Below are 19438 nucleotides of genomic sequence, written 5' to 3'. Positions count from 1 at the left end.
TTGCTACCCCTAACTTGGTAAAATTTTGCTGAATTGAATTTTATTGCATTGAACTGAGATCTGATGTGGCACAAAGAAGTTTGACTTTTGATGTACAAGGACATGGTTTCAAATCCCTGCTCCATTATTTAGCAACTGTTTACTTTAAGCAAGTCATTTCTCTTTTATAGACCTAAATTTTCTTATTTTTGTTAAAGTACACTTTATAGCTTCTAAGATTTCTTGAAAGTAATACATGTAAATTTAATGTGTGGATAAATAGATCCCTTAGAATGAGATAGAAAGAGAGACAGAGACAGAGACAGAGAGGAAAGGAGGAAGAAAAGAAAGAAAGAGGGGAAGAAGGGAGGGACTTAGAGAACTAGACTTTAGAAATACACTATTTAGAAAAATAATTTTGCTACTATTCATATAGTTCAAACTTGTCATTGAATTTGGAAGGTAACAGTATATCAAATGGCACTAAATCTTTGGACTTCACACTTTGCATCTTTCTAATGAATTCATCATGTATTATTGTAATTACACTTGACTTGCATCCCTTGTTAAACTAAATAAGCTTCCTGTGGGCAGTTATTGTGTAACATTTAAATTTTGTGTTTTCCCCAGTTTTTAGCATAATCCTCTGCAAATGAGAATTTAATATATAACTTTTTAACTTGTCCCATTAGGAAGCACAAATTTAGCTTCATGTAATAGAATGAGAGCACTTTAGTTTCAACTTTACCTTGAATGTCATCATAAGACTGTATATGACTCAGTTTCCTAATCTGTTAAATTAAGCAGTTACACTAAACAGAATCCCAGATCCCTCCAGTTCTACTTAACCTTATCTGGATCTCAGTTTCCTCAACTGTAAAATTGGACATGGACTTAATAATTTTTAAGATCCTTTCTTGTTTTAAAAATAATTATAATTTATAGTTTATAGATTGCTATATATTTTGCAATGTGCATGTTCCATAATATTATGGAGTAAATAATACACATATAATTCCCTTGATATTAAGTTTAAACTACCTGATACACAGGGAAATAAAGTAAATTCTACCCTATCCACACAGCTAATATTATTAGAGTCACAATTGGAATCTAGGTCTTTTGACACAAATATCTCTTCTCTTCCTATTTCTCTCAGATAATTCTAAAGTCCTTTGCACAGAATGTCTAACATTCTGTGTCCTAAGGTTACTTCAAAGTCTAAGTTTTTGTTCTGTGAACTAAAGTTCCTTTTACCTCTAACATTCTATATAGTCTCTGTTCAAACATGCCACATTCAACATTCTGATTGTGCCCTGGGTGCTTTCCTATCAGTACATTAGGTTATATAAATTGGGATCACTCTTCTAGGACTCTTAAGGGGAATTATGCCTATTACTACCTCCTTCACAAGTGATAACTTTACCTTTCAGAAGGGAGGGGTGATAGCTATGGTAGAAAGTCTGGTCACCACTAAGAGTCTACCAAAAAGACCAGTAGCATAGGTTACTGATTTAACACTATAGCCAGCTCATCATATCTATAGACTATTCCTGTCCAGCAGACCCAGGAGAGCAGTATGTCTCTAAGGGTTGATGAGCATTGAGTTCACTTCAGTTATATTTATAGCCCGCTCTAAAATTGACATCTTACATGGGCTTTTAATCATGGATTGCTTTATTTAGCATTTTCCCTACTCGAAGGATTGCATCAAAAATTGATTCCTTGGCAGAATGAGATATGGTATATTACAAACATTCAATTTTGAGTCTTTGGGGTTCTCCCAACTTTGAGATTTGTAGATCCATGGCTCCAATGCCTCATTCCCCCAAAGTGAAAGGTAAGGACTTTAAAAACAGAAAACAATTTGGATTCCTAGAATTGAATCAACAATTGCATCACTGGTTAGAGACTCACATCCAAATGACTACTCCATCCATCTCTCAGCATCTCATCTCCTCTGCCATCCAACCATAGCACATTAAAAAAGGCTTGTTTGTGAGTTCCTTGAGACATGATGCAAGTATGTGAAAAAGTTTCACCGAGGTGGACAGAATTAAACTTGATTTGAAATGAAAGCCATACATCTTCCCTGTTGCCTATGATCATCTCCAATTACATTAGAGAATCACCAAATATCAGAGCTAAAAGGAATATGAAATATCATGGAAGCCAGCCTTCTCATTTTACCCAGAAGGAAACTAAGGCTTGGATGGGAAAATTGATTTGCCTAAAATCACATACAGAGTTAAAGTGTCAGAGCCATGATTAAAATTTATGGCCCTTGACTCTCAACCCAGAGCATTTCTCTTTCTTTTCTGTCTATAAAGAAAATATATATTCCTAAATCTTTTTGAATCTCAGTTTTATTACATGTACCATTAAATTAATATCTGTAAAATAAAAATAAAAGTATAGGGGAGGGCAGCTAGTAGCACAATAGATAGAGCACTGGGCCTGGAGTCAAGAAGACTCATCTTCCTCAGTTCAAATTCAGCCTCAGACACTTACTAGCTGTGTGACCCTAGGCATATCACTTAACCTTGTTTGCCTCAGTTTCCTCATCTGTAAAATATTCTGGAGAAGAAAATGGCAAACCATTCCAGTATCTTTGCCAAAAAAAAAAACCCTAAAAGAATCAGACACAACTGAACAATAACAATTAAAATGATTCTTTATCTTCTTGACCAGCAATGTCATTTTGACGGTCATTTTAAGAGATGAAAGCCTTCCTATATTATGGAGTCCTAAAGAAAAAAAATAGCTATAGTCATTAATAGATTGAGGAACTTGATAACACAATATATAGATTTCTGCATTTGGAATCAGATAGACCTAAGTTCGAATATGGTCTCATGGTCTCATATACATGCTAGCTGTGTGCCTCTGAAAAGACCACCTGTTTGCCTCCATTTCCTCAATTATAGAAGGAAGATAATAATAGCATCACCTCATAGAATTATTATGAATGTCACATGGTATAGCATTTATAGAAAGCATTTAATACAGTGCTTGGCAAATGGTACGTATTATATAAATGCTTATATATTATTGGATTGAACCAATTGCCATCCTACTTTCAGATATTCCCTACTTTTTTTGCCAGTGTTTATAATAGTAAGGCCTTTTCCAATTCTTTCCCCATTTTTTTCTTCCTTAGCTTTAATTGCCTTTCAATTTGTATACAGTTCTTGTATATACTTAGTTTCCCCCATGAGACTTTTGAGAGTAGAGTTCATTTTCTTATCTTCCTTTGTACTCCTCACACTTAGTACAGTGCATGGCACAAAGTAAATGCTTAATTCAAGTCAACTCCTGTTGAATAGTTGACTGAGATTCTACATTCTAAAACGGTATTCAGTGGGAGTGGAAGCAAGATGGCAGAGAAAAGCCTGGAAGTTGCCCAGGTCTCTAATTTCCCTCAGAAATAATGTTAAATCAAGCCTCTAAAAGGCTAGTTTGTGAGTTCCTTGAGATATAATGCAAATATGTAGAAAAGTTTCATTGAGGTGGTCAGAATAAAATTTGATTTGAAATGAAGGCCATAAATCTTCCCCTTTGCCTAATGATCATTTCCAATTACATTAGAGAATCACCAAATATCAGAACAAAGGAATATGAGATATCATGGAGGCCAGCCCTTTCATTGGGGTAACATAATCCACAAAAACAAAGAGTAAAGAAATTTTCTTTACCCAAGGTAAGAAGGGAAGGGAGAGGAGCCCAGTATAGATACTGTTCAGGTAAGTCAAAGGGAGGCTCTTAGACACAACAAAGATCAGCAACTGAAACCCTATATTCCTAGTTCAGGAGCTCAGTAGCACAACTGGCCCACTGTGAGCCCTCCAGCTATAAATCGATGGGCAAAATGTCAGCACCAGAACCTAGATCAAAAAGCATGACTAGGCTGGGCCACTTCACCACAGTGAGATAGCTGCCAGCACTGCCAGCCTTGAAGCAGAAAGCCAGTGATTAGGCACTTGGTCCCCCATCCAAGAATCTTGGGATAGTGTTATCTGTGCCCCAGGAACAGATCTCAATTTTTTTTTTAAATGAGCCAGAAAAAAAATCAGAAATTCTCTGACCATAGAATGCTACTATGGCAACAGGGAAGATCCAAATACAAACCCAGAAGAAAACAATATCAAAATCTCTACATATGAAATATAAAAGAGGAATATGAATTGGTCTTAAGCCCAAAAACCTTTTTTGAAAGAACTCAAAAAAAGGAATTTAAAAATAAGAAGGATAGAAGAAAATTTAATAAAAAGAAATGAGATATGCAAAAGAGTCAACAGCTAAAGACAAAAATTGACTGAAGAAAACAACTCCTTAAAAGGTAGAATTGGCCAAATAGAAAAGGAAGAAGAAAAATTGACTGAAGAAAATGATTCCTTAAAATTAGAATTTAGAAAGTGGAAGCTTGTGGTGCTATGAGACATTAAGAATCAAACTAAATTAAAAGAATGAAAAAAAAGAAAATGCATGAGAAAACCAACTGAGATGAACAACAGATACAGGAAAGATAATTAAAGAATTATTGGACTACCTGAAAGCCATGATCAAAAAAAAAAAAAAAAAAAAAAAAAAGCCTGAACAAGCATCTTTCAAGAAATTATCGAGGAAAATTCCCCTGATATCCTATAAGCAGAGTGTAAAATAGTAATTAAAAGAATTCACCAATTACTCCTGAAAGAGATCCCAAAGTAAAAACTCCAAGGGAGAATATATCCAAATTCCAGTTTTACCAAATAACAATTTGGAGTTATGCCCAAAGAACTATCAAAATGTGCATACACTTTGATTCATCAGTGTTTCTACTAGGTTTATATCTCAAAGAGGCTTTTTGTTTTTCTTTTTTGTTTTGTTTTGTTTTGTTTTCATTTTGTTTTGTTTTGTTTTTTTTTGCTGAGGCAATTGGAAGTAACTTGCCCAGGATCATACAGCCAGGAAGTGTGAAGTATCTGAGGCCAGATTTGAACTCAGGTCCTCCTGACTTCAGGGTTAGTGCTTTATCTATTACACCAATTAGCTGCCCCCCAAAGAGATCTTAAAGGAATAAAAGGGACCCACATGTGCAAAAATCTTTGTGGCAGCCCGTTTTATAGTGGCAAGAAACTGGAAACTGAGTGGATGCCCATCAATTGGAGAATGACTGAATAAACTGTGGTATATGAATGTTATGAAATATTATTGTTCTATAAGAAACAATCTCCAGGATGATTTCAGAGAGGTCTGGAGAGTTTACACAAGCTGTTGCTAAATGAAATGAGCAGAACCAGTAAATCGTTGTACACAACAAGAAGATTATACAATGATCTATTCTGAGCTTTTCAACATTGAGATGATTCAGGCCAATTCCAACAATATTGTGATGGAAAGAGAATCTACATCCCGAGAGAGGACTATACTGAGTGAGCTTCACAACATAGCATGTTCACTCTTTTTGATGTAGTTTGCTTGCATTTTATTTTCTTTCTCATTTTTTTCCTTTTTGATCTGATTTTTCTTGTGCAGCAAGATAATTGTATAAATATGTATGCATACATTGGATTTAACATATATTTTAACTATGATTAACATATATTGGATTACTTCTAGGGCAAAAAGTGCGGATAAGGGGGGGGAAATGAAACACAAGGTTTTGTGAGGGTCAATACTGAAAAATCCATTCATATGTTTTGAAAATCAAAAGCTTTAATTTGAAAAAAAAACTGCATTGCTATTAGGGCACACAGAAGGGTTGTAGATAAAGAGTAGATATGGATGTAAGTTGACTTTTATGTAATGAAATTTAAAAAAAAGAAGTTTAAAACAAAACTGCCTAGAAGAAGAAGAAAAGAGGAGACAATTTTGGTAAACTGTACCATATAACGAGTAGGGAAAAAAAGCACTTTAGAATTGTTTGAACCTCACTCTTATCAGATTTGACTCAGAGGCAATAACATATATACTCATTTGGGTATAGAAATGTATTTTAGTCTATAAGGAAGTAGGAGGAGTAAGAGAAAGAAAAGGAAAGAAGACTGATGGAAGAGAGGGTAGACTGAGGTAGACAGTGGTCAGAAGCAAAACTTTTAGTAAGATAGGGTAAAAGGGAGAGAAAAGTACAAAAAAAAAAAAAGAAAAAAGAAAAATAGCATGGAGGGAATACACAGTTAATTATAATAACTGGAGGTGAATGGGATGATCCATAAAATGGAAGAGGATAGCATAATGGATTAAAAAACAGAATCCTACAACATTTTGTTTACAAAAAGCTCTTCTGAAGCAGAGAGATACACACAAGTAAAGGGAAAAGGCTGGAGTAGAATCTATTGTGTTACAGCTGAAGTTTAAAAAAAAAAAAAAGTGGTGGTGAGCCTGACTTCAGAAAGCAAAAAAAAAAAAAAAAAAATTAAAAGAGATAAGGAAAAAATTGCATCTTACTAAAAGGTAACATAGACAATGAAGTAATGCCAATATTATGCACCAAGTAGTATAGCATCTAAATTCCCCCCCCACCCAGGCTGTGGTTAAGTGACTTGCCCAGGGTCACACAGCTAGGACGATTAAGTGTCTGAGACCAGATTTGAACTCAGGTCCTCCAGAATTTAAGGCTGGTGCTCTATCCACTGCGCCACCTAGCTGCCCTCAGCATCTAAATTCTTAGAGAAAATAAGGGGTTCAAAAAGAAATAGACAGCAAAATTTTACTTGTGAAGGAGCTCAACTTCCCACCTATAAGAACTACATAAAGCTAAGCACAAAATAAATAAGAAAGAAGTTAAGGAGGTAAAAAGAATTTCAGAAAAGTTAGGTATGATAAATTCCTGGAGAACACTGAATGCATAGAAATGAAGATATGCAAAACTGACCGTGTGTTAGGACATAAAAATCTCACAATAAAATGCAAAAAGCCAGAAATATTAAATTCATCCTTTTCAGATAATGATGTAATAAAAATGTAATAATTGCTCATGGAAAGGTAAATTAAAATTAATTGGAAACTAAATAATGTAATCCTGAAGAATGAGTGGATTGAACAATAAATGCTAGAATCAGTAAATAATTTCATCAAACAGAATGACAATAATGAGATAACATACCAAAATTAATGTGATGAAGCCAAAGTAGTATTTAGGGGGAAATTTATATCTCTAAATGCTTACGTGAGGGGAAAAAGATCAGAATAATAAATCCAAAATGAAACTAAAAAAATGCTAGAAAAGCAACATTTTTTTAAATTCATCTCTGATAGTCAATGTTATATGTTTTCTTCACCTCTAATATGATTTTAACATACTAACATTGTATAATTGTCACCAATATATGGGTGAACAAGCAAGAGAAATTAAGATAATAATGATAACAGTATTAACATCATGCTTTAAAGTTTATAGATATTGTCTCATTTTGTCCTCACAACAACCCTTGGATATAGACACTATTATTATCCCCACCTTTCTGAAGCAAAGGCACAACTAATTCTAAATATCCTCAAAAACATTGCTATTTTTACTGTATGAGGATGTATTCTGATGGAAGTGGAAATCTTCAACATAAAGAGGATCCAACTCACTTCCAGTTGATCAATGATGGACAGAAACAACTACACCCAGAGAAGAAACACTGGGAGGTGAATGTAAATTGTTAGCACTAATATCTGTCTGCCCAGGTTGCATGTACCTTCGGATTCTAATGTTTATTGTGCAACAAGAAAATGATATTCACACACACACACACACACACACACACACACACACACACACAAATTGCTATTTTGTAGGAGATATGCATTTAAAGAGCTATAAAATGCGCTAATATTTAAAGTATTATCCCTAACCTCAATTGACTCAATTATTCAATAATAATTTTCTAAATAAATTACGTAATGTTAAGTGGTAAGGAACTTTAAAACAAATAATTTCAGATTAGAAAGGTCCTTAAAAATTCTCTAGTCCATAGAGTCGGGGCGGGGGGGAAGTCCTTAAAAGGGGGACTGATTTTTTCAAGGTGCTAGAGAAATTGAAAGACACACTAAGAATTAAAATACAAGAAAATCAATTCCTAGTTCAGGACTTTTCTCAGTATATACTGATGACTTTGAGTGTTTGTTTATGTATACACAATTGTCATGGATAATGAATAACTACAAAATGATACCTATTTTAAAATAGCTAATAAAAGAAAGACAGAGAAACAAAGAAAGAGAAGCAGAGAATGGAAAGAGAAAAAAGGAGAGGAGAAGAGATGAAAGGAAAGGAGAAGAGAGGAGAGAACAGGAAAGGACAGGAAAGGAAAAGTAATGGGAAAAAAAGGAAAGAAGGAAAAGAAAAAAGGAAAGGAAAGCAAAAAAAATGGGGGAAAGGAACTAACCACTGTAGTTGATCTGCATCATGAAACTGATAGCTTTCCTTTCTCAATCAAAAAGGATCTTCTGATTTTACATCAGCTTTCATTCTAGCCATATGATTTTATTGCAATCAATTATGCACTATTGTTATTATATATTCATTACATTATGTATTTGTATATGCATACTTCCCACTATATTATGAGTTCCATGAGGCAATTCTCTGTACATGGTAGGAACTTAATAAAAGGTTGCTGAATGAATGAATGAATGGCTTCTATTTTCAGAGACCATGTGCTATAGAGGAAAAAGCTCTACATTGGACTGCCTCAGAAAGCACCTGCTAACAAGTGGAATGTTTTAGTTCTTTAATTAATCATCTCTGATAAAACTCCCAGCTTACCATCCTGAGCAACAGAGCTATATTAAGCAGATATGCAAAATCTGAAAATCCAATTGACTTATAAATTTTATCTTGACTGTCCTAGATTAGTCGTGTAGCTGTGAGCAAGTTATTTTGCCTTAGTTGGCCTCAGTTTCTTCACTTGCAAAACTGAGGAATTCTATTCTTGCATAACAGGATGATTGTACAAATTAAATGAAATCATTTGAAAGTTCAATATAAATTTGAGACTCTTATTAATTATTCTCATTATCAAGCCCAATTTGGATTTCAAATATATTGAGTCTGATAAAATAAAAAGCTTCCTCCTGTTTGCACCTGCTCACAGCTGTTTTCTTGGTTGGCTTTTTAAAACTTAAATAATGCCATCAACTTTTCAGAAGCAATATAGTGAAGTGGAGAGAACATTGAATTTAGAGGCAAAAGACTTGCATCACTTTTTCTCTGTGTGACCTTGTCCTCCCTCACTTAAATCCAATTCACTTGCATATCATAACATTACCTCCCTGTGTCATGGGCCTCTTCCAAAAAGGACAAACAACAACAATCTCCAAATCTAGCTCTTTGTTATTCTTATTTGCATACAACCATGAAGCTCCTTTGAGCTTAAAGCTCTGGCATCATCTGAGCTATCATTTTGTTCTAAGGTTCCTTATTTGAGGGATTAGCCCTAGGACCAGCCCAGTGTGATCAAAGAAAAGAATAAAATATCTATTCCTGACCAATTAAACTTTTTTTATTTAAATGCTGGACAAATTAAGATCTAAAAAAAAAGTGACACATGCTCAAATGAAAGATGCCCCTGAAATAAAAAGGCAAAAAAAGAGAAAGTTATGTAGGTTCCTAGCCTGATTCAAACATGAGCTACATCAGGAAGAATGGTGTGTGAAATGAACTCTCAACCATAACTCAGATTTCATTTTATTTAATGATGGATAGGGCAGAGAGGTAGAGCAGCAAAGCAACAGGAATAGTTGGTCTTGGAAACTGAAATTATACACTTTCACAGCATGGGTTGTCAGGAGCATCTAAATGCTTAATAAAGGAAAGTGAAGGAAGGAAGGAAGGAAGGAAGGAAGGAAGGAAGGAAGGAAGGAAGGAAGGAAGGAAGGAAGGAAGGAAGGAAGGAAGGAAGGAAGGAAGGAAGGAAGGAAGGAAGGAAGGAAGGAAGGAAGGAAGGAACAGAGGGAGAGAGGAAGGGAGAATGGAGGGAGGGAGGAAGGAAGGAAGGAAGGAAGGAAGGAAGGAAGGAAGGAAGGAAGGAAGGAAGGAAGGAAGGAAGGAAGGAAGGAAGGAAGGAAGGAACAGAGGGAGAGAGGAAGGGAGGATGGAGGGAGGGAGGAAGGAAGGAAGAAAGAAGGAAGGAAGAAAGGAAGGAACAAAGGGAGAGAGGAAGGGAGGAAAGAAGGGAGGAAGGGAGGGAGGGAGGGAAGAAGGAAAAGAGGAAAAGAAGGAAGAAAAGAGGGAAGGAGCTACAAACAGGGCCGGAGAAGAAAGAACAGACTGACTGATCTCTTCCCTAAAATGAAGGTTCTCTGGAGGAGCTCCCAAGTAAGAGATGGGGATAGATCTTATAAAGGATATATCAACTTGAGAAACTACAGAAATGGTTGGAAGTTGCAGGATGAGGAGGTTATGAGAGAAGTTCTAGGATGAGACAATGAAGAAAAGTTTTGAAGTCTGGCAGATAGAAGTAGGGAGGGTGATGTAGAAACCAGATGATGGAAGGTACCAAAAGTTGAGGTTCAGTCATGTGAAGCATCCACAATCTCCATTCTCTTTGGCAAAAAGAAGATTTATTTAGGGAAATGATTTATCAACAAAGGGGCACAAGAGACACTGGGAATGGTAAATATAAAATAGAGTGGGAGAGCACATGACAGACAAAACTCAGTAGAAAGGGAACATGCCATGAGGTCGGGGCTACTAAGCTGGCAGGCTAAGTCCTAAAAGGCACTTAGTTAGTATCCTAAAAGAGTTAGTTAGCTATAAGGAGAAGTGGGGTTGAGAAACATAGTGGAGTTAAAGGAGATATCACGTGGCATGGAGAAAGGGAAAGACACCATGAGTCAGAGTGCTATGGCAGAGTGACCCAAAGGAAGGCAGCAATCATGGGATGGTTAAGTAGATTTATAGGGAAAATTTAACCTCAGGGATATGACTGGGATTTCTGACAGGGCATAGTAAGGTGAGACTGCTCAAGACTTCTACAAAGCGTAGGACTCAGGGGTTTGACATAACTGGGACTTCAGACTGGAGGACCTCACCAGAGAGTGGGATCATGGAGCTAAACTGATCTCTATCACTGCCTTCTCCCTGTCTACCTCAGGGATTAATTTTTATCAATTCTAACCACACCTAATATTGAAGATCTCATCAGGAGTATGTTAGAGGCTGCTATTGCAATGTTAGAAACATCTACAAGAACAAATAAATGTTGTATATAGGAAAGGACATCAGCATCCCTAGTAACAACACTCTATGCCTTCTTCTACTACTTAATAGCTGTGTGCTATTGGGAAAATCATATTCTTCCTAGGCTTCGGGCTTTTTCTTGCTCTGTAAATTGAGGTGGGGTAATCTAGATGGGGTCTAAGGGTCTTTGTAGCTCTACATCTGATGATCCTAGACAAGTGTGGAAAAGAAGGATTGGACCTAGCCCTGATTTTCTTACCCACACCTATCCCAGCACATCACCCTCCAAAGAAAAATAACCTGGGTATTTGGTGATGTCCTTGACAACAGCGTTACTGAATAACTCAATGTTTCTCCAGAGATATGCATCCCAGTCCAGTTCATCTCAGTCAGTCAGATCTAGTGTAATGGATAGTGTAAAGTATTGAACTTGGATTCAATTCCCCCTGCATACTTTATGATATATTTGGTACAGAGTTAGTTATTTCATAAGTCAATGCAGTCATTTAATAGGACTTCCGTTTTTACTTTCAAATTTTACTCATTTCAATCAGCTCTGGCATAGGGGATGGAATCATGAACCACAAGTTTAATATGTCATTCTTACTAAGTGGAGGAGTAGTGGTGGTAGGAAAAAAAAACATTCATATAGTCCTACTATGTGTCAGGCATTATATTAAGACCTTCATAAATAAGATCTCATTTTTCCTCTCTCACAACAGCCCTACAAGATAGGTACTCTCTCTTACTATCACATAATCTTTCTAGACCTCAGTCTCTAGCTATAAAACTGGCATAATAATACTTTCATTATCATATACAGATTATGAGACAACATTGAGATAATATAAGCAAAGTACTTTGTCAATTGTGAGAACCTGGATTCAGATTTCACCTTTGATTCTTGCTCCCTTGGTGTGCCATTTTTCAAATCCCTTAACCTCCATGAGCCTCTCTTTCCTTGTCTGTAAAAAATTAAGGTTGGACTAAATGACTGCTGAGCTACCAGCTCTAACTCTGTGTCTCAATAGAAAATTCAGTTATTATTGTCAGGACTTGTTTAACATCATTTAGGTGTCTTTATACATAGTGTAATTGCCCTCAAGCTAATAATAATCATCTTTCTGAGTCCAAATATGCTCTCAGACATTTACTAGCTAGGTGACTCTGGGCAGGTCATTTCACCCTGCTTGCCTCGATTTCCTTATCTGTCAAATGAATGGAAAAGAACCAGTTTGCCAATAAAATCCTAAAGTGGGTCAGACATGACTGAAACATAATGGAATATCCTCATTCTGGAATCCTTCAGTTATTTAACTTTTTTTTTTAACTAAATTACCCATTAACAGTTGCATCTGCCTTTGGGCATTGAAATATCCCCATAGTAAGATGGTCTTCTATTTCTAACAGCACTTGACCAAATGATCCTCCCCTCCTTCCTATTAATAATTTTTATCTCATTGGACATTTATATAAATTTAATCCTCCCTCCATATTCCCCACACCCTTGGCATTCTTAATGATCAGAGAACTTGAGCTAGAGTTAGGAGACTAATTTTCCCTACACATCTGTAGTTCTCAGCCAATGAGAGTATACCATTTATAACTTCATTTATATATTTCATTTGCCAAGGATAGTCATAGGATCTGGAGCAGAGAATTACTTTATAGATATACTTCTCACTGGAAATCTCCTTTGCCCTTGCCTAGCTGGCCCCCACAATCCAAGTCCCTTCCTAATGGTAGTAAAAGTTAACATTGAGAACTAAGCAACACTGTAATTTGACAAACCTATCCTTAGGCACCTGCTACATCCATACATGGTCCCTTGCACACAGATAAGAACCCAAACATGATCACTTTTAGCGGGGAGAACAAGGGAGGTTTCATTCAGGATTATGTGGCCACTGTACTGAGACTTAGAGGAAAGGGGGATTTCAATCAGCAGGGATGGGAAGAGCATGCATCCCTGGCACCATTGTAAAACATTTCTCAAATTGATCTGAGACTCCCAAACACTGTCTAACTGACAATTTCAGACTTAGAGACACATTCACATTTCCTAAGCCTCAAATTAGCCCTTTTAAGAGCTTAGCTTTTTTTATTTCCTCCCCCAATTGACTTTAATCAAGTGCTTCAGCAGATGAGAAATATTTTTAAGTTAATCGGGCCCTTCACACAAGTATCTAGGGAACAGAGCCTGGGCTTTGCATTTTACTGGTTTCTGTCTTGTGTTTGTGTAACAACTAGCAAATTCATCTCCCAAATGAAAGAAACCCAGAAATAGAAAAGATCATAGATTTAAAGCTGGAAAAGGACCTTAGAGGTCAGCTCATCCAATTCCTTCACTTTATAGATGGGGAAACAGACCCAGAGAGGTTTGGTGACCTGGTTATGGTCACACAGGTAATAACTTGCAAGCATTAAGCCCAGGTTCTTTTATTCCTTTCCCAGTACTCTTTTTACCATACCAAACTGCTCTCAGTTAATGGAACTAGTTCCAACAGAAATACAAAGTCATTTCTTGAGAAGTGAGGCAATAACATCAAAAATAGACAGGCGCTAATTCATGTTGATTCATTTTTGAAATTTCCATGGTGAGCTCAGGTTCAAATCAAGCCTCTGCCCTCAAGAAACCTTGTGATCCACTGAAAAAAAATGTCATATACTTTTTTTAATGGGAGATAATACAAAAGTACATATTTTGCAACAATATTCTTGATTACACAAAGAAAGAGGAGATCAACATGAGATGGAGTGGTCAAGTAAGTCTACATGGAGGAAACAGATCTACTTGGAGTCTAGATTAAAAGAAGGTTAATATAATACACATAAGTAAAGGAACTAAATAAAAATAAATGCAGAATTTTCAAAGAGTCCTAAGGAAACCAGTTTGATTATCGCAGGGGATATATTCCGGGGAGTATAAGAGATAAAATGGAATAATTATCAAGTCACAGAATATTAGAACAAGAATATGAAATGTTAGAATGCAGAATGCTAATTAGAGGCCACATATTCCCTCAATTAAAATAAATAAGATCTAGAAAAGGAAAGTGACTAATCTAGATGTACAATTCAACTCCATGTAGAGATAATCAAAAGATGGAAAGACAGAAAAACATGTATTGAAGAATGGTGGTTCCTGTACTTACTTTACATTAATTAATGTACTTACAGAAACCTTAGACATCTCTACTGAACTAATCAGTCACTAAAAGTCTAAATCAAGTATATACAAATCCTTAATTGATTCAGAAGGAGTGAAGTACTTTTAAGTTATTGGATGAAGGCAGATAAAAATTCACTGGAAATCTATTGGTACTAGTTGAAAGAATTGGATGCACTTCTAGGGCAATGAATAAAACAGAGGGTTTTCAGAAGCAAGGAATTCAAGCTTTGACAGTACTTTGAGGAGGTAGATCTTTGTGTTTGTAAACAGAATTTGGCTAGGGAGAGAACGAGCTCTGTTCCTACTCCTCTCCTTTCTACCAGAGAAGAAACTTGGAGATTTTCAAAGGTCAAAAGATTTAGATCTTTCATCCATCTATGAGCAGCACTGACCCCAGAAGAGAAGGGATGACACATCTATATTAGGAACTAAAAATAAACTAGATAAAACAAGGACAGGCAGCTTCAATGACCATATGTGAGCATCAAATCTCACATATGGAGAATTTTATGAGAGCACACAGAGAGGAAGAAAAGCCTTCTAGTAAACTTTAGCCACAAGTCCATTCTAAGTTTGAGCCAGTTTTACAAGAAGTTGTGTTTAGGAGCAGATGCCCTAAACTCTTAGGGGAATGTTTTGCACATTCATAACCTCATTAGTAAGTGTACATTTCCAAAAGCCAATTAATACTGCTTGGTAATTGATAATAAATGGATAGTGAGGAGCTTGTCAAATAGGAACTCATAATCAACAGTATTAGGTTGGGAATTGAAAGAATTTGGAAGTAGAGATGGGGAAAGTGAAAAATGAGGAAGAAGGGAGTTCTAGACATGAGATATGAGAAATTAAAATAGAAGGAATCTGGATAAGGTATAATTTGTGTGAGGAACAAAAAGGAGGTCAATATCATCGGTTCACAGAATACACAGAAGGGATTAAAATGTAAAAATATTGGAAGGGTAGGAGGAGATCAAGTTGTGACCATCTTTAAAGTCAGACAAAGGACTTTTAGGACCACTAAACATAGTAACCATCTTACTATGTTGAATAATATCAGTTGATTGACAGCTTATCCTAAAGGTAATAGGGAGTTATTAGAGTTTAATGAATAAGGGAGTGACATAATCAGATCAACACTGAAGAAAGATTAATTTGACTGAATGGTAGATGGACTACAGAGGAGAGAGTTGATGCATGGAAACCAGTCAGCAGGCTATAGGAATAGTCAAGGTGTGAGATGATAAGACCCTGAAGGAGAGTAGTAGCAGTGTCAGTTGAAAGGAGGGAGATACAGACAAGAGATGTTGCAATGGTAAAATCAATTAGATTTGACAACAGAAATCCAGACATAAACAATTCCCCTCTGAGATGTATTTTTTAAAAAATCACGGGATTTCAAGTTGTAAGAAGCTTAGTTCAACCCCCTCCTTTGCAGATGAGTAAGCTGAGACCCAGACAGGTTAGACTAAGTACCCAAGGAACTGATAATAAATAGTGACATCCACATTCAAAACCAGATCTGACTTTAATTCCTCTGCATCTGATTCCTCCTTTATATAATGATTTCACTTAGAAGACAAGATAATATTTTTTAATTGCCTAAAATAAGTTGCCCAAAATGAATACTATTATTGGTAAACTATTATTAGTATAATAACTCTGCATCTGTACTTTGTACTTTTCAAGGCAATTTCACAAATTCACTTCAGCCAAATTGAGTCTCTTCACCATGAAACATTCCTTCATCACTGAGAAACTCATCCTCCCTCACCCAAACCAGAAAGATTTTCCCTCCCTTATCAACTTCCAAAATCTATTCAGCCTTCAAGGAGCAGGAGCCAGTATTCTCTCCCACTTCAAAATGAGACCTGAATTCCAATAACATTTAATTGGAACTTGAAATGTGCTTCCTTTCCTATTTGTAGAAATCTACATATAATCCGAAGCCCAAACTAAGCAAGTACTTAATCCCCTTAACCACATAGCCTACAAGAACTCATAAATCCAGAGATAGAGACCTTACTTGCTCTTAAAGCCAATTTTAAGTAGTAACTTCTCTCACAAACTGGATTGTCACCTCCTTAAAGGACTATGGTTTATACTTTATGGAATTCTTTATATACTAGGTTCTCTCTATCTCTGTCTCTTGTTTCTATTCCTGTGCTTGTCTCTGTCTCTGTCTCTCTTTCTATCTCTTCGTCTCTCTTTTTCTCCCTGTGTCTCTGACCCTTCTTTCTCTCTCCCCCTCCCCCCTTCTCTCTCTCTGTCTCATCTCTCTGCCTTTCTCTCTGTCTCTCTGTCTCCTTCATCTATCTGTCTCTCTCTCTTCTGTCTGCTTCTCTGTCAATTCTGTCTCCCTCTCTCCCTGTGTCTTTCTTTCTCTTCTGTTTCTTGTCTCTGTACCTCTCTTTCTCTGTCTCTTTCTGTATCTATCTATCTCTCTCTTGTCTCTCTGCTTCTGTTTCTCTGTCTCTCTGTCTTTCTATATCTCTATTGTCTGTGTGTATGTGTCTCTTTCTCTTTATCTCTCTGTGTATGCCTTTGTCTCCATCTCTCTTTCTGTATGTGGCTCTCTCTCTTCTCTCTCCCTTACAAAGATAAACATAATACAAATTTAAACATCTACACATTCTCATTAATATATACATACATATAGAGAGAAGTAGACCTCAATACTTAGATAAACATGTTGGTAGATAAAGTAGAGATAGAGATAGAAACAGAAACAAAGGTAGAGATACAATGAGATAGATGTGGGCAACTAGATGATACAGAGTGCCCTACTTAGAGTCAGGAAAATCAGAGTTCAAATCCAACCTCAGAAACTAACTAACTGTGTGATCCTGAGTAAGTCACTTAACCTCTTGTTTTTCCCAATTTATTTCTTTGTAAAATGAGAATAATAATAGTACTTATCTCTCAGGGTTTTTGTGAGGGTCAAATGAGATAATAATTATGAGGTCTAGCACAATGCCTGCCACAAATTGTTATATAAATGTTATATTATAGTATATACATACTATATATTATATCATATTATAATATATCATATAAATATTATATATTGTTATATTATTTTATGTCATATTATATCATATATAGATGTATAACATAAATAGCTCTATAATAGTTAGAAAAGATATACTGATATTCACAATAGACTTGCTAAATAGATGGAGAAATTGGAAATCATTCAGCCACTAACTTTGAGCTTAAGCAAATCACTTTGTCTGGTAATCAGTTTTGTCTGTACAAATAATAATACAAAGCACAATGTTCATCACTAAAAATACAAAGGAAAATGAGTTAAGTCCTACCCGCAGGAAAGGTAAAGTCCAATATCAAACGGAAGAAGAAATATAAAAATAAATATACTATAGAGAAGTATAACAAATAAGGTTTTTCCCGTATTCAAAGCTACATTTTGAGGGAGCCCAGATTAACCATCCTTTATTCTCTAGACTTTGATACTTTTCTCTCATATAGTTTTCTTCATCTTTCTCATCTCATCTCCCATTAGACTGTAAGTTCTTTGAGAGCTTTCTTCTTTCTTTCTTCTATGTATATTTTAGCACCTAATATGGTGTCTGGTAAGTAATAATAAGCATAATTTTAAAAAGCAAAAAATAAGCATAATACATGCCTGTTGCCTTGCCAAAAAAAAAGATACAAAAAAGTGATGGGGGAATTAGAAGACAGCTATCAGTTTCATCAATTCCATTTCTGCCTACAGTTCTATGATATAAACTGTACCTATCTCACAGATGAGAAAACAGAGACATTAAAGAGTCATGAGAACAGAATTCTTCTCTGTCTTCCTCTCTCCCTCTTCTTTTGCCCCAAGCCTTTTCTATTCCAGAGAAGAACTGAAGGGAGGAGGCAAAGGAAGATTACTAAAGGATCTGATTCTGTGAAAGAAACATCAGCCAAAATATCAAAAAATATTTATTAACTACTTACTATGTGCCAGGCACTGAAGCAACATTGAAAGAACATGATTTCAGAAATGATCCCATGGGTCATAGCAAGCATCTTTAAAAGGAACCAAGCACTTTGGACATTAAACTGGTCTTTAGTCTTGTAGCCATGTTCCTTAAAAAGGGTTGAAGAACAAGATAGGATTCTAAGTAAATTAATGAATATAATCCCATTCTTTAAGGAACAAATCTTATACATGCTTCCAAATTAGGATAAGGCTCTTTCTTTCATATCCAACTCAATCAGGCCTCTCTACCCTCTCCTGGGGATGTTATCATACATGTTGAATTACCTATTTCCATAAAACAACTGTTTTTCTGTCCTGTTGCAACAGCATTCCTTGGTGACCTCCTTGTGATGTTGCTTTCAAATGAAGGTACTCCTATTTAAAATAATTTGAGTCATTCAGCCTCACCTTGCTAGCTTTGTCATCCAGAGGATGTAAAATTTCCATGAGTGGAACTCCATAAAAAGGTTGCTGCATGAGAATGTGTTCTGGGTTTGTGACTGCTGAAGTTCCATAATCGGGTTCCATTGTTTTAGTCTTTTAATTAAATGCCTCTGCAAACGCTCCCAGCCCACCTTCCTGAGAAGCAGAGCTATATTGAGCAGATACATAAAAGCTGGCAATTAAATTGTCTTATCAAATTTTTGCAGCCTATTAAGTTGTTCAACTGCATGGGAAATGATTAGTGTCTGTAATGTACGAAGGAAGCTCCTGCATGGCAGATTGGAGCTAGGGGCACTGCACATAATCCACCTGGTAAAGGAGTTTCTTAGTGGGGTCTCAGGGTTTGAATGGCACCTAATTATCATGATCATGATTGTCTTCTTAATTCATTTCTATAGTGCTTGAAAGATTGACAAGGCATGAACCCCCACAACAAACTCTTCAAGGTAGGTAGGATGCAGACTGTTAGATCCATTTTGCAGATGAGAAAATTGAAGTTTAAAGAGATAAACTGAATGATCCCAGATCATATAGCTAGCAACTATGGGAATTAGGATTCAAATGCAGGGGTCCTACCTCTAAGTTCAACTTATTTCATTCTGAATCAGGACTGTCTCTTAATATGCACTACAGCTTCCTTCCAGAAGAGTGGAGCAACAAATATTTTATGATTATCAATAAATTTGTACTTTTCTCTTGATCAAAA

This window comes from Sminthopsis crassicaudata, chromosome 2, assembly GCF_048593235.1.
Source record: "Sminthopsis crassicaudata isolate SCR6 chromosome 2, ASM4859323v1, whole genome shotgun sequence".
NCBI classification, from domain to species: Eukaryota; Metazoa; Chordata; class Mammalia; order Dasyuromorphia; family Dasyuridae; genus Sminthopsis; species Sminthopsis crassicaudata.
This window is presented reverse-complemented; position numbering follows the sequence as displayed.